Raw genomic sequence first — 25,407 nt, 5'->3', positions numbered from 1 at the left:
GGTCTCCTGCTGAAGAAGGATGGACTAGAAGATCTCCAAGATCCCTTCCAGCTCTATTCTGATTGATTGACCAAGCAGTTGCCCAAATCAGCTCTTTCCGCCGCCCCCAAAAAAGGAGGGAAGAGATTTTTTATGCTGGTTTAAGAAGGAAGAGGAAGCCCATTGCCACTATCATGGTGATTATCTCATTATCTCTTTATTTTCTCCACCCACATCATGCCTGCAGGATAGGAATATGCCATGGCAAGGTGGCAATTAGATAACTCAATCTACTGCACAGTTAGGAAATTCTCTTCTTCAGAGTGTTTGCCCTGAAAGTATAGGCAGAAAAGATCTTCCTTTGCCCTCAGTGTTACTGTTGAATCCATTATATATCCCAGATTGAAGAGGAACATTAAGCCATTTGTAGTTAGGCTGAAAAATAGATCAGTTCAGGAAACAAATTCTATAGGAAGACTAATACAGGATTTTATTGGGATAGGATATAATAACATAATCTTGCAAGTCCTCCCTTTCCTTTTCCTTTTCCCTTTCCTTCCTCTTCTACTTCGGGGAATCGGTGGAAGGGGCTAGTTTGAGCCTATTTGTAAACTCTCAAACTTTTTGGACCCATGTATTTCCCTAACGAGTTCAGGATCCCTATTCCCAAAAGGTTGTAACAACCATATCCTTCAGAGTGTTTTGAATGCTTTCCCTTGGAGAGAAATATGAAGAAATTAGAAATAGGCATTGTTCAGCTTTATATGTCCTCTCTGGCCTCTTCTGCCACTTTCAGTAACTAGAAAGGGATTCTGCATAAGCTCTATTGGCTACGGGAAATGAAAGAAAAGATGATTGGAATGACCTGAAGTACTTTAACAAATGGCATCATCTCTGCACCTTGATGAAGCAATGTTGTTTCTACAGAGCAGAATGCTTCATGGAAGCAAATTGGAGCTGCCTTACACAGCCCTAATGAATACCAATCAGTTGTCTGTTATTTTAATTGAAGACATCATAGGAAACAATTCTGCAGTTAGCTGGAAGACACAAAAATGACTAAATTATGCTCATCTGCATGATGCCATGATTAATCCGAATTTTTACTCAGCTTGAGGATGTTGGTCATTCATTTGAGAAAAGGTAACTCCGTAGAAGAACTCAATGTCATGCAGACCAGCATATTCCAGCAAGCATCGAGATATCTTCCATTTCTTAAATGTATGAAGAAGCAAAGTTTCAAGAAAGCTGAAGCTCAACATTAAATTAAGCTTGCAATGTATAAGCAGTCTCTTTCTGAACTAACAGTGAAACAAACATTAATAATTTTTGGTAACTTTATGTGGTAAATAATGATTAGAAAATTTAGTGTGCTGGTTGAGTACAGTAGTTAAAGAGCTAGACTAAAAACTTTGATCTTCCATTTGGTATAAAAGTCAGGTAGGTGACTTTGAGCCAGTCACTCTCTCTCCAAAAAACCCATCCCAAAGGGTTTAGGTTGGGGAGAAAATAGGAGGCAGGAACATTAGATATGCCACTTTGAATTTTACAAAATTACATAGCTTTATAAATCTAAACAAACAATTAAAAAATGATAAAATAATGCATTGGGCAAGCAAGGTCAGAAAGATTCCCTAACTTTTGCTGATATTGTTTTTTGCTAGCTAAGCCTTCCTTCAGATTTTTGTGAGCACTGCTCATTAATTATTACATGTATCTCAATGCTAACAGAATTAAAGCACTGAATTAGTCTTCAAGACAGCAGTGGCAAGCTAGATATCTATTACCATACCACATGTCAATCAGCATTTTAACAATTAATGGCTATCTAATTATCTTGCTATAACGAGCTTGTTATACACCATTTAAACTGCAAGGCATGTGAATGCATTAATAAGAATGTAATTACACAGTTATTGGTGATATAATTTTCACTTCATTAACTAGAAACTTATATACTTATTAAACTCAATAAGGGCTCCTTTAACATCCCATTGATCATGAATCAAGATACAATCATTGGCTTGTTAATTCTAAATGAGATGATTACAATTATTTGAAATGCTTTTCTATTTTTTTTTTTAAATTATGATATGAACAGAAAGAAATGATCATGTACCCTATAGAAGAAAATGATTAGTCTAATAGATATGGAATAGATAGCAATTTCTTTCTTTTTTAATGAATCTAAGCTATTATATGAAATTTTTGATTTACCATAAGCATCCTCACCCTAAGCAAAAGAGGTTCTTTCATTTCACCTCTCAATGACAAACTCTTGTTGTTACAGGTTGTTGCTTGTTTCCTCCCTTCTAGAACATCATGGAGGGTCTTTCCTTTAAAACAGGACCACTGAATGCAACATATTAGGTGCTATGGTGCTGGGAAATGCCTTTACATATATTGGCCACCAAACTCCAGTAGACAGGATTATAGGATTATCTTGATCCTATATACTGTATGTTTACTGATAAAGAATACTTACTTTTCTGATCAAACGTATAATCAAAAAAAGTACTTTGTGAAAACTGATTGTGGTTCATGCTCAGATTAAGTAAGTTTTATTTATTAGAGCTTCTTCTAAAGACACTCTCATATGGAAGTGATGCATCAACCAAGCAAAAATCATGAACAGACCCAGACAGTTTGCACTGCTATAGTAAATAGCTTTTCAGACAAGTTAGACCATTCAGGACAATTGAAAGAGCTGTGGTTTTGTTTTGTTTTTTGTTATTTAAGAGATAGTACTAGCTTTTTTAGTTGTAGTTATGGTAAGTAAGAAGATCCAGATGATATGTCTGTTCCATATGTTAATATAGGAAATAACCTTTTATTAGCTCTCGTATGAAGTCCACTTCAAGTTGAGCTTTACTGAAGGATCGCCAGTGGAGGTGGATGGTCATTGCTCTTTTCTGAGGTTATTTTTCAGCTTCCTAGTTTAATCCAGCCTAGTCTATAAGGCTGGAAGGACTGCCTGGTAGAAACATCAGGAAGCGTGGAGTGGTGCCTCTCTGGAGACCTTGGATGAATACCAACCTCGAGAGGAGACACTGTGGCACCTGTAAGGCTGACAAGGAATATGCAGGTCAGCTGGGACATCACGTGATGAATAGTGGTATCCAGATTTCATCCCAGCCCTAAAGTATATTGTGCAGAGTGGCTAATGCACAAAGGCGTTTTTTATCTATCAAGGGAGCTAGACACAGCTTTTTATCTATCAAGGGAGTTCCTGTCCTTGATTGCCTGTATACCCATGACATGGCAGGTATATTTAAGAATTATCACTGCCAGCAGTCCTCTGTTGGGAACAAACTCTCTGCTTACTGACATTTTGAGTAGTTATATCTTGAACTCATTGCTTGTAGACACTCTGCTCCTTTGACAACAAACTATATGATGATGATCTTTGTTTGAACTTCTCTTTATACCTCTGCTTCTTCCCTTGGACTCTGGCTATTTGGAACTCTTTGCTGGTAAATTCTCTAGGATTGAGACATTATGCCTGCTTTGGTTTATATTGTAAGTGTGCACAATACAAGTCATAGCTTATGACTAAACTCCTCAGTGTGCAGGTAGTCCTCAGCATATGACCCCAATCAAGCCCAACATTTCTGATGCTAAGTAAGACAATTGTTAGATGAAGTTTTGCCCCATTTTTGCAACCTTTCTTGCCACAGTTGTTAAATAACTGCAGTTGTTAATAACATGGTTGTTAAATGAATCTAGTTTACCCATTGATTTTGATTGTCAGGAGATCACAAAAGCTGATCACAGGATCCCCGGGACACTGCAACCATCATAACTATGAACCAGTTGCTGAGCATCCAAATTTTGATCATGTGACCATGGGTATTCTGCAATGGTTGTAAGTGTGAAAAACAGTCATAAGTGACTTTTTTCAGTGCCGTTGTAAATTCAAACAATCGCTAAATGAGGACCATCTATATATGTGCATCTGGCTTCAAACAAAACGGGACTTGGGGTTTCCAGGTAGTCTCTTACCCAAGTACTAACCAGATCTAGTTCTGCTAATGTTTTTGTGGTCAGGCCTGACCTGTTACCTACCAAGAAAATAAAATAATACATTATATGCTTCTATGATGCTTATTGATACTTTCCTATGATCTCTTCTTTCCAGCTTTGACAAAGGTGAGAGTAATACTATCCCACCCCAGAAAATAAACAGAAGTGATATTAAAGACAATCGTGTTTTCCGTATGAATCTTCTAGCTTATTTCACCATCCTGGGATGGCATAATGAAATCTGGTCTTTCATGTACACACTCCAATCCTTTCTTTATGAATAGCACCAATGCTTCCTCCAGCAGCAGAGGAAGCTGTTTGATGAAACTGGAACAGATGAGCCATGGACTGAATGAATATTTGAGGGAGGGAGAGAAAGGGAGATCCATGTAAATCTCTTTCTTTGTTGCTTTCCTCCTCCACAAGTTTGAGTGAAATTATTCTGCTCCTACCGTCTCTACAGAATTTAAACAGAGCAAAATGACTGATTACTAGGTACTGAATTAGGCACTCTGTTGAGTTATAATATTCAACTGACTCAGACATCCTACTCAATGACTTAATGAGCATTTGGTGGCTACAGCACCTACTCATTATCCTTGATAAATACATCCTTGAAATGAACATTGTACTCCACACCCTACAAAAAAAGGTTCCCCTATGATTACATGTACTAGCTCAGAGTGTCACATGCACACCTGTACCAAGCAATTTTTTCTGAATATCCCTTGGCAAGTTTCCATTACATACCAATGTACTAATGATACACCAATGTCCTTAATCAAATGAGGGAGAGGGGGGGGATGAAATTCTTGAAAATGAAATTCTTCTTCATGTGGCCAATTCTACTGTTCATCCATTAGTTGGCAAAACAGGATACATAACAAACACCAACACTAGTTTCTGTCTTTTTTTTCTGTAGACAGTCAAACATATTTATTGCAGTTATAAATATATGTTTTAATGTCGCAATTACTGTTTTTTCTCTCATTTTAATTATTTTTTAGAAATTACATCTAATACCACAGAAGCAAAAAAGGAAAAGAAAAAAATGTTTTATCAGCCTTAAAATATCAAATGTGCATGTGAGCACCCAAGGATGATACCAAACGTTTTCAATGAATTTGCCAACACATAGCTCTCTGCAGTGATGGGATTCAAAAAATGTTACTACGTGTTCTGTGGCTTGGTGGGCATGGCAGAGGAAGGATACTGCAAAATCTCCATTCCCTCCCCACTTCTGGGGAAGGTTACTGCAAAATCCCATTCCCTTCCCACGCCACTAATCTGCTTTCCAGCTCCGTTCTCCTGTGCAGGCAACAAAAGAAGACTCAGCCAACCAGCTGGGACTTGGGAGGCAGAGAATAGATGAGGGCGGGGACAGTCAGAGGTGGTATTTGCCAGTTCTCTGAACTATTCAAATTTTCCACTACCAGTTCTCCAGAACTGGTCAGAATCTGCTGAATACCACCTCTGGCTCTCTGTTGTGTTAGTAGATCTTATTGTGATTACTCTTTCATAGTTCTGTAGAACAGCAAACCGTCTGGCGAAACTGTTTTATATTGTGATATTGCCCAGGTTTAAATATTTTTGGCTAATTCAAATACATCCATTTTGCCTTGGCATGATGCCTAGTGCCTAGTAGCCAGAGACTGGTTATGATGAAGCATGAAGATTAATAGTCTCTTTAGTTAAGAAGTTAGTTGTTAGATGAAACCCAATAGCATTCCACAGGTTGTTAAAAATAGAACACTCAAAATCCAAAAGCAGAATAGCCAAGAGTGAGGGACAATAAGACATAATTTTACAACATCTGGAGGGATATACTTTCCCTTGGAATACAAGGATATGTTTGTTGTCCCAGAGTGCTTTAAACCAGTATTAATCCTAGATACCTAGACACCAGCTGCATCTAGATCTGGGATGTCAAACCCACCCCCGGTTTAGTGAAGGGGGGAAAAGTTGTGATACGTCACATGACAACAATGTGACACCATAAGTTTGACGCCCCTGATCTAGATGCTTTGAGCTGTATTTTATAACAGTTAAATATGAATACTTAGCTCCACTTTTGGAAAAAATATTCTGACAACTATCACAAATACTTTTTCTAATTTATGAGTACATTAATTATTTATCAGAGAAGCAAAAAGAGGAAAAGAAAAAAAGTACATGAATATATGTTGTGAAGGGGCAACAACTTCATATGATACTGGTAAGATTTCAGCATGTTCACTTTCTTGCTTTTTTTAACTGGGATTTAACTATTTCAAATGCAGAAGAAATATTCATTTACCTCCCGCTATATTTACAGTGTACAATTTATCAAACTTTAAAAATACAAACATAAAAAAATCAATACAATCTAAAATATTAGAAAAGTGGAAAGTGAAAAAAGTAAACAAAAAAAGAAAGAGGGAAAAGAGGAAAATATATAAATGAAAAGAAATAAATGGAAAGAAATTAATTCTTTCTTCATCAAGACAAGTACAAGCATTTTCAATAATTTAGCACCTTTTCTAATATTTCAGCCAAAAATCTTTTCATCCCATATCTCATCTTTTCTTTCCAACTCTGTATTCTGTTATCTGTTGGCAAATAATAAAGCTTCATCTTCCAATCTTAATCAGAAAAAGTCTGATTAAGAAATGAATATTTACATTTATATTTAACAAGTAAATCAATTTCATATTTCCTGTACTTTACACAATATCCTGTTATCTTCTCTAAAATACAAAGAAAAAAGTATGCTTTTTCCTATGTCTTATCTTACATCTATAAAGAAATCTTTAAAACCTCATCATTCAAACTTCATCAAGAAAAATTCCATTAGAAGCTAATAGAAACAAAAACATATTAAAAATATTAATCTTTAATCCCTTCAAATGATGTCCCACAAATTAATTTTTTATCATATCTTTATTTCTTCTTAATACCATAAATTATTATTTTCTCCAAAAATAAAACAATTTTTATTTTTTTCATATCTTATCTATAAAGTAATCTATAAAGCCTCATCATTCAGTCGTAGTCAAGAAAATTTTATTAAAAACTGTTAAGGAAAAAAATACCATGTACAGTTTAACCTTGATCAAATAAGCCAACTTTGTAAACCTTCATTTTATTTTTGAAAGTCTGGTTAGTCATTCCTTTTAGATAATGTTCCAAAAGCTTTTTTCCTTCCCCACCACCCCAAGTTGTAGCACTTTGCCTTTCCTTGGACAAAGAAAGTTATATATCCCTGTCATGTTGTGTGGAAATGACCTTGAAAGACAGGAGGAAGATCTTCAGGCTAGACAATGGTCTGATGAATGAAATCTGAACTCAAAGGAAAGAGTTGGCAAAAGCATCTCAGAAAGAACCTGACTAGTTTTTATAAGAGTAAAAGGAAGGTAGGAAAGGGATAGTTTCAAACTAGCAAATGTTGTTAATGTAATCTGTATTCATTGTCATGCTTCTTGTCTGAACTACCTTGAAAAGCTAATATCAATTTTGCAAGTCTGAAAATGCCCCTCCTCTACCTTACTTCTACTCTTGTGAAACCAGGATCTCAGTCCCATCTGAGATCCTTTCTCCATCACCACCCTTCCTTTGCATTCAAATTTCATTTATCAAACTATTGTCTAAGCAGTGGCTCTTCCCAAGGTTATTACCACATACCAGTATAGTATAATAGGACTGAGGCTGCCAGTTAGCATGTAAATATAATTGGAAAAATTAACCTGAATTAATAATTGGATTGTTAATCTGAAAGCCCATCATTGTTCAATCTGTAGCCAACAGAAGCTTTGACATTAAAGTGCTGCTTCATTATCCCAAACTTAGAAAAAAATTGGTTGAGTAATCTTCATTCCATACCCATAGTCCTTCATGAATCTGTCCTTTTCTGACTGTAATCCATTTCCAAAACTGTATTTAAATGTGCATGTTGAATGTATTTCCCACCTCGTAGGCTTTTCCTCACTCATTTTCCAATGACATGTACATTGTTATATGAATGTTCATATGTATATCTGAGCCGATAGACTGCACTGCAAAATTCAGGGTTGGGCAAAACTTGAAGGACAACTGTACTCCAATCCATTTATCAATCCAGGAGCATCAAATAACTTCTCAATGGAGAACATCCCAGAGATATACACGATAGTTTACCTTCCATTGGTAGAAATCTGTTCCACTTGCTCCAGCACTCAACAGAGTTTCCAAGTTAAAACCTAGGTCAGATTAAATTGTCAACCCTGAAGCGAACCTGACTGGGGCCATCTTTGTGGCTTCAGGGTTGCTACTAGATGGGAAGGGAAGAGGGCTTTTCAGTCAAAACAAAAGGCTTTCCTGTGGGAACCAAGGTCATTCGAACAGGTGGCTGGGAGAGGAGGAGTGAAGTAACCAAACAACTGGCCAGCACTGCTATTGGACCATGTGACTGATGACCTGGGGAAAGGGGAAAACTCACTTTTAATTAGGTGAAAACTACGGGAATTTTCAAAGTTGGTTTGCACCCATTGTGTCCAATATGAGGCATCCAATAAATTGTTCTTTGAGGAATCTACCTGCTTCAGAGTTCTGCTTTCAATGGGTGCATTGAAATCTTGCTTCTTCCTACTCAATTATATGGATTTCTTAGCATCAGCAGGCCTTGACGATCATGTTAGCCATAGATCCATCACTATCTGCAGTATGCATAAGCCCCAACGACAAACAGATATGTAAACATTCAGATTAAATGTCATCATTCCTTGCTCTGAGCAGCCCTAATCACACGGTTTGATTTGATCAGGGATTGTTTTCTGATGGATACTATTCGAAGCCTCATGTGTTTATTTTATTTATTATATAAAAGGCTTATAAACTGCTCCAATCAAAGCAACACCATGTTGGCTTTTATTTTCTTGATAAATAAAAAATTCCCCGAGGGCTGTCTTCTACTGAGTTTGCAAAAAGCTGGTGTTCTCACAGAATGTCCTTGTGCTTCTGGAGGAAAAGAAAAGGCTATGCATTTTTTCTTCAGAAGTGTATTTACTAAACAGCAGTAACTAGGATAATGATGCTTTTGGTGGCAATGAAGTTCCTGACAGCACAATCATGACCTGCTCTCTGCAGGTATCAAAGTCACTAATTATTCATCACGCACCCAGCATCCGCATTCATTAGAGGAACTGACATTACATTATTCAGTCTTAGGGAGTCTTGTTCTTTCAAATCTTTGTGGCTCTTTCTTTCCATGCAAATTTGTGTTGCATTAGCAAAACAGTGGTTGTTTAAATGATTAGATGTTGGGTCTAAGCTGCCAAACATTTACTTTCAGCATCGGGTCTGATATGAAGACTAACCAAGTGGAAGGATAAAATACCATAAGAAAGTCTGCAGCAATCAGACTTTCTGTAAATATAAATTCAACACAAAACTAGTTTGTGATAAAAGTGCCTGCCTGCAAAAGCTCCTGGATTGAGGCTGAAAGGCAAAAGCAGAAGCATTATGCTCCATTCCATATTTGGGTAGACCAGGTTGCCCTGATAGAAGGGTCTCACTGGAAAAAAGCATTCTGCAGCACTCACTTTTAGCAATGAGTAAGTACAAAATCACAGAAGAGCAGGTCAATTGTTGGTGTTTTCTTCTTAACTTAACTCCCTCAGATTTCATGAGGGATTCAAAAATGAGGGATTTGTTGAATAGGACTTTTTGAAACAACCAACATTGCTTGTATCAATAAATCTGGATACCAGTAGTTACTTTTAGCTATACTTGGAGCTATACTTCCTTTAATTGTTTCCTAATAGGCACCAGATTTGGAGTCTCTGAGTCATAATGCAAACTACAGAGATAGTGGGAATGGCTCATTTTTGGCATGCAAAAAGCAAAAAGTGAGTCTTCAATATCATAATTGCACCAGACTCTAGAAAGCTTTAAAGTTTGCATCTCCTGATTACATCTTCATTTCCTAAAAGATCTTACATGTCCAGAACAAACCCAAATGGATTTCCAATTAGAGAAAGTCTTGCACTATTTGGGTTTACAGAATTCATTGAAAGACCTGAATATCCAAAATATATGATCCTCTGTTAATTCCAAGGGAATACCTTCCAGACAAAACAACCTCCACTTTTTGGACACATTAAAAAAAAAAAGCATTAAGAAAACTAGATGAAACAACTCTTGTATCCCTTAGCAAATTATCTGATCTAACTCCAGTTTGCTGCAGCTATTTGGTATATATGTTGAAGGTAAAGGTCAAGAAAAGTAAGTACATTTCAAGTCATAGATGAACTGTACAATTTACAATTATTCATAGCTTATAAAGTTATGAATATACAATGTCAGCATATGTGAGCAGCATCTATATGCCTTTGCTTGCTTTGCTCCCTGTTTGCCATTTATATTTCTTGGTATACTATATCTACCATTTCATATATTATCTCTCTTTCTCTCTATCTCTGTGTGTGTGTTTCTCTCTGTGTGTCCCCCTCTCTGTGTGTGTGTCTCTGTCTGTCTCTCTGTCTGTCTGTCTCTGATTCTCTTTCTGTCTCTCTGTGTATCTGTCTCTCTGTCTATGCCTCTCTCTCTATCCCCTTCTGTGTGTGTGTGTCTGTCTCTGTCTCTCTGCTCTGTCTCTCTGTCTCTGTCTCTTTCTCTCTGTATGTCCCTCTCTCTCTGATTCTCTCTCTGTCTGTCTGTCTGTCTCTCTTTCTCTCTCCCCAGGAACACTCCTTCTGAAGGAAACAACTGTTATGTAAGGATAAGTTAAGCCAGAGCAAAGAACCAACTAGATCCATCTGTGTTTTAAGAGATGCCCATCTTCACCAACCATAAAAATCTTGCAAAGTTTGGACATTAATTCTTGCAATCTCAGCACAAACCCTTTTCTTTTCCTTTTTTATTTCTTCATCCTATATACACAACTTTGGAAAATAATGCTTCTGCATATTTTAATTTTTTTCATGCAGCTGTTTGAGAAGCCCAGTATTATAGGCATAGCATTACTTGGCTTATGACAATTCAGATATCAGCATTTTACAGTGACGTTGTTCAGTGTTTCATGGTATTCTTGAACACACCCATCATTTCTTATAGTCTCCTTTGTGCTTTTATTCACGACCAATTCTAACCATTCCCTTCCTTTTAATGCAGCTATTGTTGCAAGTACCTCTTTGTGTATAACAAGGAGTAGATCTAAATGTCAATATCCTTCTCCATTAATATTAAAAGATATTTAATATTAAAGGAACTTTAGAAGAGGGATAAGAGTTGTGCTCAAAATAGTTTCCTTTGGCAATATATGATGAAAGCTGCTGCTTATAGTATTAACTCTATTTGTGGATCATGGCAAGTCCAAGTTACACTAGCTACATTTGTATTAGGTACTATTTGAGATTGTCCAGACAAGCTCTAATCATGAATACTAACACTACATTTATTGTAAAGTTACAGTCACAGAATATTGCAAATCTAAAAGTATCTCTCACTCTGTTACTCTCCTGAAAACTAAGGAGGCTCCCTTCTGAGATGCTTCCACCATTCCCATCCCTCCTTCAGACTCAGATTTTGTTTAACAGATTATTGTTTGGGCTTTGGCTCTTCCTTCTTTCTCACAAGATCATCCCTGCATAGTATCACAGAAACACAATAGACACGCTGTAGGAGCCAAGAAAACATGGCAATTGCTTTAGAAAACAATTAATCAATGCTGGTTTTAATATTTATCAGTACCATCCAAGGGGGAGCCTTTTTTTTGTTGGTGGTGGTGGTGCACCTTATCATGGGCCTACATCATTTCTGCCTTTTCATGAGTCTTAACCACTCAAAAGTCCTGTGATGCCAAAGCCACTGGGTTGGATTCTGCACTGGCATTGCAGGGAGAGGATTTCATAGGCACCTGGGAATGGAGTGGGGAGGGGTGAAGTGGGGGCAGGACAGAGCTAAAATGTGTTCCTTCCTTTCTTTAAGATTGCCTGGTGAGACACTTGAACCTTCCTTCCCTGGAATTTTCACTGCAGGTGAGATTTTTGGGAGTAAGAATTTCATGGTTTAGGTTTGTATGTATTATGAGTACAGAAATAAGAGCATACATACATAAAAGTTTGAATATCTATGTGCCTATGAGTGTTTGTTCAATTCGGTGCAGTATGTGCTTTTTATGCCCTCATTTATACAAACAGAAAAGTCACTATCCAAAGGTTTATCATTTTGAAGTCAAAATAACAACTAAGACATTTTTGGGAGATCTCCAATTTTATAGAAGTAATTAACCCCCCCCCCCCCAAAAAAAGGGGGGGGGGTTAATGTGAAAAATGCCACAGGAGCAATCCTTTACTCAACCCAACCTAGCAAACACATATATTTTTAAAATTATCAGATGGAGTATATGACTAATTGGTTGGAACACTGCAAAAGTATATTTTACACTGCGAACTTTGGTTGCTTCATTTTTATTTGTTTCCCTTGCTGCATGATTTCAAGCAGCTGAGCACTATAAAATGAGCAAGTGAAAATCAGACAATTTTGTACATACATATACTATCTAATGCTGCCAGTTTGGTCTAGTGGTTAAGGCTCCTGGCTAAAAACAAGGAGACTATGAATTCTAGTTCTGACTTTGGCATGATAGCTGACTGGGTGGGACTTTGCGTCTCTCATTTTCAACCCAACCCAGCTCACAGGATTGTTGTTGTAGGGAGAATAGGAGTAGGAAGATATGTAATGATTGTATTTGCCACCTTGAATTACTTATAAAATAATAAAGGCAGGATAAACATCTAATAAATAATTCTGAAGGCCATTTCAGCACACATGCTCACACAGAAAAGGTCCTTATATATTTTCTCCCAGTGTGGTAAACATGACATGGGCCTTCTTTACGTTCAAGTCAGAAATCAATTCACTTCTCTCCAGAATGCCTAATCATAGTCCCATCCCTTTTTTTAAACATGTCACTAGATTCTGCCTTTCCACTTTTAAAATAATGAAATGTGTCTAGCTTTTGGTAGGAAAAACCAAGCAGATATGTCTAGGTATTGTTAGAAAACAAGAATGAATCTTCTATTTCCCATTTATCATCCAACAAGTTTCCTTTTAGCCAAAAGCTAGAAATGCCAAAAGTTTGAGACATTGAGTAGTCATGGAAAAAGACAAATCCAACTATAGGTCAGAATTCCTCCTTTTCTATCATCCTTTTTTTCAAAGCTTCTTCATTTGAGAATTTATGATTCAGGATAAAGACAATTTTAAATAGGCTATAAGCACTTCTGCTTTCATCCTTTCCTTCCATAACATCACCTTTGCTCCAGTATGTCCCAAGGTGTTTTTTCAAGAGGCAATTGGACTTTCTGGTTTTTCTTTAAAGACATTTTGTTCTCATCCAAGAATGGATAGGAAGCAAAAAATCTTCAAAGTCCAGTTTCCTCTTGAAAAAACACCTTTGGGACAACCATGACCTGGATGACTGAGCATCTCTACAGACACTTTGCTCCAGAAAGGAATTTTCAGAATACTATTGAGAGTGAGGCATGGCAACTAAAATTGATAACTGTGTTGAATGTTTCTTAATGGAATCAAAAGTCCTATTCTTGAATTGCTTTGTCTGTGCTTTTTTTCAAAAAGAAATTGCCTTCCAATATGCAGGTGAAAATGGTTGCAATGGTATGTTAGAATGACTTTGAGGGAGTGGGGGAGAGAAGCTGCTTAAGGTGTGATCAAACAAGAAAGGAGTGAACGAATAGTTGTTTAATGGTCAGAAAGAAACTTAGGAAAGACCTGCCCTAATAGATCAGGCCATTAAAAGTGTTGTGGGAAGTTTGTACTTTCAGACCTGCAAGATTCTATTAATGTGGCCTTACTTTAAAGCAGGATGAATTCTGGCCATGTTTCCTGTCTTGTTTATCTGGTAGGATTGACAAGAGTTCAAGAACGTCCCCTTCAACTTGAACTGACAATCACTTATAAGAATAGTACAGTGGAATCCTGCAACAACTGAAAAACTAACTCCCAATGGCACTTTCTTCCAGCTGGGTGAGAGTAAACCTATACCTTTAAACATTAATGACCCAAACAGATATCTTATAACCATATAATCAGTTAATAAATTAGTGTCATGGGGAAAATAATTTACATAGCAAGAACAAATTATAACTAGTGGTCTGCAATTTACAGGGACATCCCTCCCCCTTTTGGTGGTGATGGGGGAAGAAGAGTGATGATTGAAAAGAAAATTGATTGAAAATCAATTGAAAACTATTACCTAATGGAAGAGCAGCTGCCATTCAGGTGCCTTCCTCTCTGAGGAGTTTGTATTCAAGCTGGTCATTTTACCTACTTACTTATAGCATCTCATCTTTTATTTATGATTTATATCAAATTTGGGTTTTTGTTTTATTCTTCCTTCTATTTTTCTTATTGTACTTTTATATCCATTAGCTTGCATACCAGTAAGCAGGGACGTTATGGCATGTCAGGAAAGTTTAGGAGAATTCACAATGTTTTTAAAATGGGTAATAATATGATAAGCTGACTCATTAATAATAATCCCAAAAGGAATAATAGCAGATGAAATCAAAAGAGCAGGGATGTCAAACTCAATTTCATTGAGGGCCATATCAGGGTTGTGGTTGACCTTGGGCGGGGGGCGGGGGGGCATGGCCGACTGGGTGGGCATGGCCAACTTGACCCCACTCCCCAAACTTCTGGTATGTTTCCTTTTTGTTTTGGGTAGAGTAGGATGAAGCCACACTGGCCTGATGTTTCCTCTTCAAATTGGGTAGACTGGGCTGAAGCCATGTGTGCCAGCCCCTTACATTGTCCAGGACAGCCCCATGGGCCAGAACTGACCACATCATGAGCCAGATCTGTCCTGCAGGCCTTGTGTTTGATACCCCTGCAATAGAGTAAAAAACAAAAACGCTCTAAAGCAGGAGTGTCCAACCTCCGTAGCTTTAAGCTGCCTGTTGAATTCTGGAAGTTGACATCCACAGGTTTTAAAGTTTCCAGGCTTGGACACACCGACTCTAAAGTGTGTTACCTGTTGTAGAATCTAATATCTAATGAACACACAGCAGATTGCATGATTTCATCTTTCGAGCAATTCATCAACATGGATGAGTGCAATGACTTAGGGCAATTTTGCAGATTTCAGGAATAATTTCTGCCCTCTTCTCCCCAAGATGGAGGTCACATATACATAATCAGAAGAATCGGAAGAAAATCTCAAAGGCCGGGGGGCGGATTCCAATATCGTACCAGAAGACCTGTTCACAGAAGTTCACACCTAGATCATGTACCCTCTCTGCTTCCCTCAAGCAAATGCCTGGCCTCTAATAAATGTGAAATATTTATACTATTTTATATAGCTAGTCAAAATGGTATGGCAATCAAGGCTCTTTTGAGTACCCCAATAATAGTGATGATGGGGGAGATTGTGATGAAAATGAAATAAAGAGGAATATTCTCTTTGTTAAATTATTGTTGGCTTTCAATCCTCTACTGTCAGTGCAAGCAGGCAGACAAGATGATTATCTGAAAGGATACAAAATGGATATGGAGGGGAAAAAATGAAAGCTTCTATATACTTTAGCTGCTTTGAAATGTGGCTCATTTAAAGTTGCAATAATAGTGCTTTGGATTATATTTTTCCCTTAATTCAAATGCTGCAGAGAGTCAATTTCAGCTTAAACAATCACTTCAGTACCTTATCATTTTGGGAATCTTATATATCTATGAAATTCATGGTAGGAGAGCAATTTGCCCCTGCAAGATAAAAGAAACATATAAATGACTCCTTATTCACATATTTTCCTATCCCACATATGTGCATCCCACACACAATAAATAATACTGTGCAACCAATTAATGAAGGAGATCTGTTTGCTCCGATGCCAGATAGGGAAATTCTGCACTTTCTCATTCAATTTGATGAAACAATTTTTGATTTATAAACACTTTCAAATGAGAAGAGAATTTCATAAGAATCCTCATGAGAGTTCCTGCACATTTTAGTTAAAACGTCTCCATGAGGATGGGTGTACATGTGGTTCATTCTACAACCATTTCTCCAGGGTTTCCAACTTCCCTTGTTTCCCATTTGTCAATTAAATTAAGGAGTAAATAAAGAAAAATATCTTGATGAAACTCCTCCCATTGGGTTTTTTTTAAAGCAGTGATGCTATTGTCCTTTCTATAGAGCATCCTTCTGTCCTGCCTTGGAACAATTCTTAGAGACATCTTCTTTCTTCTGGAGAAATTCAGAAAAACCATTCACCCAGTTTATGTACATGCTGGATGTAGAATTTGGATCAGACTCAAGTGATCCACTACTAATTCATTACTGGAAATACTCTAGATTTATATTATTGTACCTTTTTCTTTGCTTATACTAAAAATATTTTCAATGCAACCATCCATATTTTTATATTTTGCCTCTACAACAGGTGCAAAATTGACATGTTTCTGCATGTTTCTGTTGCTAAAAGCAACACCAACCATAAGAACCTCCATTCTCGCCCGGACCTAACCATACAGCAACGTGCCCACTCCCTTGTACTCCGCACTGAACTCAAACAATGTCTAGACAATGGAGAGAAAAGACCTGTACATTGACTACCGTGCTGACTGTATCAAAAGTAAGTCACACAACCCACAACTCAGCTTTAACCTTCAACCACAACCCTACCTCAACCAATCCACCATCACCCAAGACTAAGCACGCACGCCCCTAACTACCTCAATTCCATCTACTTCTGGCCTTAAATGCAAGCTACTCAATGCAAGAAGCCTTGTGAATAAAATACCTGAATTTCTCCTCTTACTAAATATGGCTAAATTAGACATCATATTTGTCTATGAAACATGGCTCAATGCATGTCTCGCTGACTCCATTACCACAGTAAGGGACTATCATGTTTACCGATCAGATCGTGAAATTCATAGAGGAGGTAGTGTTGCTATCTTCTATAAAAAGTCCTTACATCTAAAAAACATCCAAGTTACCCAGGAGCTTGCTCTTCCTGAGACCGTCATCCATGAACTGTCCTTAAATATCACATTTTGATTCTTACTATGTTACAGAGCACCTGATCATGACATCGAACATGTAAACAAACTAAATTAACTACTAACATGGGCAACATTCTACCCACACGCTCTTATCTTTCTTGGTGACTTCAATCTACCTCATATTGACTGAACCCTAAACCAATGTGCAACTGAACCCATACACGCAACCTTCTACAATGCTGTTACAAATCTGGGACTGGAACAACTAGTAACCAACAATACTAGACTTAAACAACTGCCTCAATCTCATCTTCTGCAATAGTTTGAATTTAATTTATGGAATACAAATTAAAGAACTCTTTTTCAGCAATGACCACAGCATGATTGAATTTTGTCTCAATATAGGTCCACACAAAAATCAACACAATGATGTAATCCCCAATTATAACTTCAAAAAAGGCAACTATAATCTTATGAACAATGATCTCTCATCCCTTGATTGGCAATCTCTATTCACTGGATGCAATACTGTAGAAGACCATTACAACATATTTTTTACTTGAAGTCAAAAGAGTCATCAAACTATATGTACCAACAACAACTCCCAAAACAATAAAAAAAAAGATTACCCATAACAATAAGGAAACTTCAATCCAAAAAGAGATCACTCTGGTGGAAAAACAAATCTGGTCACATTGCCAATTTCAAAAGCTGATACAAAAATTTATGCCACCAGATAAAGATTGAATGCACCAATTATCACATTAAACAAGAGGAAAACCTTCTATGCACAAATTCCACCTGCGCTTTCTACAATTTTGTAAACAACAAACTAAAAGACTCAAGGTCCATCCCACCTCTGATAGGACCTAATGGTAAAGACTGCAACGATGATACCATTAAAACTAACTTCTTTAATACATTCTTTGGCTCAGTATTTGTAAACAGCAATGGATCATGCCCAGTATTTCCTAGTCAAACCACAGAAAGCTACAATGATCTAATACATATCAATTTTACAGAAGACAATGTTGAAAAAGCACTATGCAATCTAAAACCATCTCTATCTATTGGACCAGACAGAATATGTGCCTACTTCTTAAAAAAGCTATCCACTGCCATAGCTGAACCTCTAAGCATAATCTTTGAAAAATCTTTCAGGACCAGCTCCTTGCCTAACCTATGGTCACAAGCCACGGTCATCCCCATCTTCAAAAAGGGAGACCCCAGCCTAGTTGAAAATTACAGACCAATCTCCTTATGCTGCATCACCTGTAAAGTCATGGAATCAGTTATTAACCAATCCATTATCCTCCACTTAGAAACAAACAAGCTACTCTCTAATAAACAATTTGGTTTCAGAAAAAAACTATCCTGTAATCTGTAACTCATACACGGCAAAAACATATGGACTACACAACTCGATCAGGGCAAAACAATAGAAACAATCTACATAGACTTCTGTAAAGCCTTTGATTCAGTAGTACATGACAAACTACTCCTAAAACTAAAATCTTATGGTATCTCTGGACAACTGCATCTTAACTATGTATCAGAATGATCAAACAAATGGCAACTTCAAATCTCAACAAATAAATGCTCTGTTTTACATATTGGCAAAAAAATCAGAAAATAAAATACAAGCTGAATAGTCAAGACCTTGTTGATGATCCAAGCTCTGTAATACTCATCTCTTGGAATACTCATCTCTAATGAACTAAGTGCTAGAATCCACTGTAACTACATAGCCAAAAAGGCACTAAGAGTTGTTAACCTAATCCTATGTAGCTTTTTCTCTGGTAATATCCACACTACTAACTAGAGCATACAAAACATTTGCTAGACCAATACTCAAATACAGCTCATCAGTCTGGAACCCACATTACGTATCTGATATTAACACAGTTGAAAGTCCAGAAATATTTCACAAGAGGAGTTATCCGCTCCTCTACTCATTGCAAAATACCTTATGCCACCAGACTTGAAATTCTAGACCTAGAAAAACTTAGAATTATGCCATCTTCGGTCTGATCTAAGTATGGTATATAAAATCATACATTGCAATGACTTACCTGTCAATGAATACTTCAGCTTCAACCATAACAACACCAGAGCAAACAATAGATACAAACTCAAGGTTAACCGCACCAAACTTGATTGCAGGAAATATGACTTCAGCAACAGAATGGTCAATGTCTGGAATACTCTACCTGACTCTGTGGTTTCTTCCGCAAACCCCAAAAAGTTTAACTTTAGACTGTCTACTATTGACCTCACCCCTTTCCTAAGAGGTCTGTAGGGGGCATGCATAAGCGCACCAACATGCCTACTGTTCCTGTCTTATTATTTCTTTTATTTTTCTTATATGTACCCATTTCATATATTCATAACTATGTATATACTTATACCTATTATCTTGTAAGCGGTTGACAAATCAAATAAATAAATAAATAATTCATTACTGGAAATACTCTAGATTTATATTATTGTATCTTTTTCTTTGCTTATACTAAAAATATTTTCAATGCAACCATCCATATTTTTATATTTTGCACCTACAACAGATGCAAAATTGACATGTTTCTGCATCATTTGCAACACTGAGAGTGTGAAAGGAAAGAAAAATAGGACTCCTTTTGTTAAGACTCCAATTCCTGTTTTGGCCATTAGTCCTCTGAGCTTTGTCCCAAGCAAAATCGTATGCTTCAAAAAATTTCTGCTTTGAACTAAATATTCACTTTAGCCACCCTTTTAATTTCCCACAGTTGTAATTGGAAAGACCAAATACTCAAAAAGCATGTCCTTACTGGAGAATAACAGTTTGGGAGACTGTTATCTCTAAATACATGTATTAATCTATCTATCTATCTATCTATCTATCTATCTATCTATCTATCTATCTATCTACCTATCTATCATCTATGCAGCCCTGAAATAAGCAGCAATTTGAAACATTTTAGTGCTATGTTTTGGGTAATAAATGGGAGGGTCCAGCACCCACAATAAACTTGTCAATACGGGCCTTGTAAGAACAAAATTGCAAAAAGCACAAATAAATTAGCTTAAGTTGTTTTTAACTGAACCTTGTAACCATAGACACCTCCTGCATGACCAGAAATGTAATTAAAATGTAATGTCACTCTGTTAAAAGTTGATGTCAATGTCATTCATTATTGTTTCTTCCAACCTGGGAATATTTAACTTATATTTGGATTTCCTTGATTTCCTCAGCTTTTGCTTAAGAAGCAAACATGCCACAGATTCTCCATAAATAAGGTTTTTACATTTATTTTTAAATGTCTAGATCAACTTCCCATAAAAGAAAATATCCCAGGGGGATAAAAACAGCACAAGGAACACTAGAAAAATTCTGTTAATGGAAGAAAAAAAAACCCAGTTCATAACAATTACATCATAGAAACAACCATGATAGCAAGACCAAAAACATTTTCCCCATTGACTGTGGAAAAGAGTCAAACACAATAAAACAAAAACAAACCTGCCTAAAGCTAGAAAAACACAAGGCACTGGACCTCCTTGTTGAAAAGGGAAATATAGCTGTTTCCCAGCTTCCATCCTCAGTTTTTAAGGTCAACAAATTAACAAAGTTTCTGCCTTAAAGCTAGGCAGAGACAAATTATCTTTAATTTAAGGGAAGGGGAGGGAAGGTTAGCTCAAGTAAAAATTGAAAGTCGCTAATTCTGCAATAAGAACATTTTATCACTGCGTTGACTTCAACTACACAGCCTAGTACAAAGTGAAAGCTTTTTGGCCTAGCCTAAAAACCACGTATAATTCCTTGCTTTCTACAGCTGAGACTATTCTTCATCGACAAACCTATTTCCCAACAGGGCACAAAATGTAGGATGAGCTTTGTTTTAAATTACACTTAACAGATAACAGATAATCAGAGTTGGAAGGGACCCTGTAGTTCATCTAGTCCAAGCCCCCCCATCCAAGCGGGAGACCCTACACCATTTCTGACAGATGGCAGTCCAATCTCTTCTTGAAAGTCTCAAGTGATGGTGCTCCCATAACTTCTGAGGGCAAGCTGTTCCATTGGTTGATTGTTCCCACTGTCAGAAAGTTTCTCCTTATTTCCAGGTTAAATCTCTCCTTGTTTAGTTTCCATCCATTATTCCTTGTCTCACCTACAGGTGCTTTAAGACAATAGCTTGACCCCTTCCTGTCCGTGGCAGCCCCTCAGATATTGGAATACTGCTATCATGCCTCTCCTGGTCCTTCTCTTTACTAGACTAGCCAAGCCCAGTTCCTGTAACCATTCTTCATATGTTTTAGTCTGCAGTCCTCTAATCATCCTGATTGCTCTTCTCTGTACTTTTTCTAGAGTCTCAACATCTTTTTTGTAATGTGGTGAACAGAACTGGATGCAGAATTCTAGGTGTGGTCTTAAAATGCCACAAAATGCCACCATTTTGTAATTTGGGTCTAATAAATTCTACAGTGGGAAAATTAAAAGAACTAAACATTACAAAAATACTGGTAAATACTACTTAAAGTAGCTGTACTGAAATAGGTTTTGGTGCTTACTCTCGACAATAATCAATAACTCCCATCAATCTCCAAATGAATGTCATAAACAGCTTTAGTTTCCCCCTCACCCAGGGCAAGGATGCAGGATTTAAAGATTCTGCAGAGTAAAACTGAGGATTATTCAATAACCATGTCATTTAGGTACAGGCTGAGGAGGGGCATATGAAAGAGGGGCAGAGGGAAAGATCAGATGCTGTCGATTGCTAGTGAATGACAGGATGTAATTTTGGGTCAGTACAATAGAGGTTATTTCCTTTCTTTCTACATGCTTACGGGGCTCAAAGATAACATTCATTCAAGTGGACACAGACATAGACAAATGAATTGAGATAAAAATATTGAAGTATTATGAGGAATCATGGGAATAGAAGTACATAACAGGAATTTGAATCCAAAGGATGTCTAACCCACCTTATTCCTACAGCAAGGAATTCATCCTGTAGCTAGCTTATTAGAGCAGGTTGAACTTGATATTGTTGGGAAAACCACAGAGCAAGAGAAAAAAGTGCCCAGACTTGATTGAAATACAAGCTAGAATTTACCTTATGATGCATTATTTTGGGTATGGCCAATGTATAGAAAGCAGGATAATTGAAAAAAAGTATAAAAATATATTTTTTCAAACTCCTGAAATTTATCACAGCCTTGTTGGCTGATTACTAAGTTGAACAGCCATGCAGGGAAACAGAAGCTTATTTCTAAGTTTCACATTTTAAAAAAATATAACCTAAAGTGGATTTATATATAACAGAACCTATTTTATGGAGAACAATTTCTGAGATGGCAAGTGTATGTTAGCACTGTGTGGCAACTTACAGTAAATACTATGCCTGAGCCTTTTTTTTAAAAAAAATCTTCTATTAGCCCTAATTGGTTAAACTTCAGTTTTAAGGATTACTCTTCTGCCACAGGACTCCAGAGAAATGGTGGGATTCAATTTTTTTTACTACCAGTTCTGTGGGCATGGCTTGGTGGGTGTGGCAGGGGAAGGATACTTTTTAATGTACTCTGAGAGCATATGCACCAAGACAAATCCCTTGTGTGTCTAACTACACTTGGCCAATAAAGAATTAATTAATTCAGTCCCCTAATCATCCTGGTTGCTTTTCTTTGCACTTTTTCTAGAGTCTCAACATCTTTTTTATAGTGTGGTGACTAAAACAGGATACAGTACTCTAAGTATGGACTAAGGCTTTATAGGGTTGTATTAGTACCTCACTTGATCTTGATTGTATCCCTCTGTTAATGAAACTTAGGATTGCATTAGCTTTTTGGTTGCCGCTGCACACTGCTGGCTCATATTTAGCTGGTTGTCCACTAAGACTCCAAGATCCCTCTCACAGTTACTGCTATTGAGATTGGTTTCACCTAGTCTATATGTGTTCTTTTGGTTTTTCTTGCCTGAGTGTAGGACTTTACTTTTCTCTACATTTAATTTCATTTTGTTAGACAGGGCCCAGTGTTCAAGTCTGCCAAGATCCATCTGGATCTTGAGCCTATCTTCTTGGGTGTTAGCTATTCCTGCCAGCTTAGTATCATCTGCAAATTTGGTAAATTCCCCTTCTATTCTCTCATCTAAGTCATTTATGAAAATATTGAAGAGTACTGTGCCTAAGACAGAACCTTGTGACACCCCACTGCTTACTTCCCTCTTTGTAGACTTAGACCCATTAAGGAGTATGACCCATTGAGTATGGTTTGTCAGCCAGTTGCAAATCCATCTGGTGGTGCTGCTATCTATCCCACTTCTTTCTAGCTTAGCAAGAATGGTCTACTTTGTTGAATACCTTGCTGAAGTCTAAGTATATTATGTCCAGATCTATCAGAAAAATAAGGTCAGCAAGATAAGCAGGCACATGTGGTCATCCAGGTTTTGTCTCAAGTTGTGCAGACTGGTTAATGCAACTGTTAGTAATGGTTTCTAGTCTGTTTTTTTTCCAGCAGAGCTTCGTTTGTTTAGTACTTGAATGGGAAATCCCAAGATTACTGAGCAAATGGGGAATCCCAGATGTCAATCACAGTAGACATTTCTGCAGTGCTGCCAAGAAAAACTACATGGTGATATCCATGAAATTACCAGGAGTCCAGTCTGAGTCAAAGGAGGCTTCTCTGGTATAAATCAACATATGCCAACCTATCAGTTTTGGACGTGTTTTATAACATTACACTTCCTGTTTTGGGTTGGGTGGTGGGAATGACATCTGATCCAGACTATAGTAGGATCACTAGATAACTAACATAGTATGAAAGGGCTATGCAAATACAGCCCTTATGTGAATTGAGTGGGATTGTTACACTCATATGGATCTGATAATCCATAAAATAGACCTAGTCTCCTGGATTCACTGCCTATCCTTCCTCCCCAGAGGAAAGGACAAGACTTCAGATTGAGAAACCATCACAGTAAAATAAGCAGCCTTCTTTCCTCCTTCCCTACTCTCTCATTTTCTCTCTCTGCATCTGTGCAAATTAAGAGGAAGCGAGAAAGTTTAATTGTGATCCCCCTCTGTCTTTCTGCTGGAGCTTTGATAGGGGTAAATTGTGAGTGTTTTAATTTTGCCTCTTGCAAGCCTATCAGAAACCTAGTGGCTCATTACGCCCTCTGTTTTTCTCCAGAGATGCTATAGAAACACAACAGTGTAACTAACACTTTTCGTCATTTAGAACCACAGGTGGCTTGAATGTGTATGATTTGATTGTCTTTACTAGGTAATTACAGGTTGGTGCCTATTCCTGTTGTCTCAGTGGGATGCTTCCACAGTACATGGGGGTCTGAATCATTTGCAAGGTGGCAATAATGTACAGTAGAATAGCTTGAAATACTACAGCATTTTTTAAAAAATAGCGCATAGGGAGATGTGCTTATACGTCTATACAATCATTGTAGATTAAGTAAACTATGGTGATGCTAGTGTCTTTTCTATTGATCTTTATGCCTCTAAGTTATTCTTTGGCAAATCTTCATTAAGGTGGATAGAGGCACGTATTAGCAGAGCAAGAAACACCTACAAATGCTGTAGAGATCAGAATGCAAAGATGGCAAATGATTGTAGCCGCAGCCTATATTTGATTCTGCCATCTTTGCTAATATTATGACACCTTGGATCCTCCTTGTAGGTGTAGATTCTTCTACACCACCTCTTAGCAAAAGGTCCAGTTTAAAAGGTAGTCCAATTTCCTGGCATCATTTATGATTGGCCAGGATCTTCTAGTGCAGGGGTCTTCAAACTTGACAGCTTTAAGACTTGTGGACTTCAACTCCCAGAATTTCTCTTCCAGTCATGTTAGTTCATGAATTCTGGGAGTTGAAGTCCACAAGTCTTAAACTTGCCAAGTTTGAAGAGTCTTGATCTAGTGGTTAAAGTGCCAGTTAGAAAAAAGGAGACTGTGAGTTCTAGTTCCTCCTTAAGGCACGAAAGCCAGTTGGGTTCCTTTGGGCAGTCATTGTCTCTCAGTCTAACTCACTTCACACAGGTTATTGTTGTGGGGAAAATAGGAGGAAGAAGGAGTATTGTGTGTGCCTTTGTTTATTTCTAAAAATAATTAAGATGAAACAAAAGTAAATAAAAAAAATCTTAGGGCATTCTTGTGAATTTGTTTGGCTAAGACAGGGGTGTCAAACTCGTGTCATCACGGCATTATCACGTGACATATCATGACTTTTTCCCCTTTGCTAAACCAGTCATGGGTGTGGCCAGCACATGAACACATCCAGCCCACGGGCCGCAAGTTTGACACCCTTGCGCTAAGGGCACTCTACAGCCTACCATTTCTACTTCTCAATCTTAATTTCAGTCAGATATGCTGAGTTTAAGGAGTAAAAGTACCTGCCCCAGAAAGCTGATGCCATAAAAATCCTTTTCATCCACCCCA

The sequence above is a fragment of the Pseudonaja textilis genome, chromosome 2, assembly GCF_049901715.1.
Source record: "Pseudonaja textilis isolate UNSWEBS1 chromosome 2, rPseTex1.2, whole genome shotgun sequence".
In the NCBI taxonomy this organism is placed as follows: Eukaryota; Metazoa; Chordata; class Lepidosauria; order Squamata; family Elapidae; genus Pseudonaja; species Pseudonaja textilis.
This window is presented reverse-complemented; position numbering follows the sequence as displayed.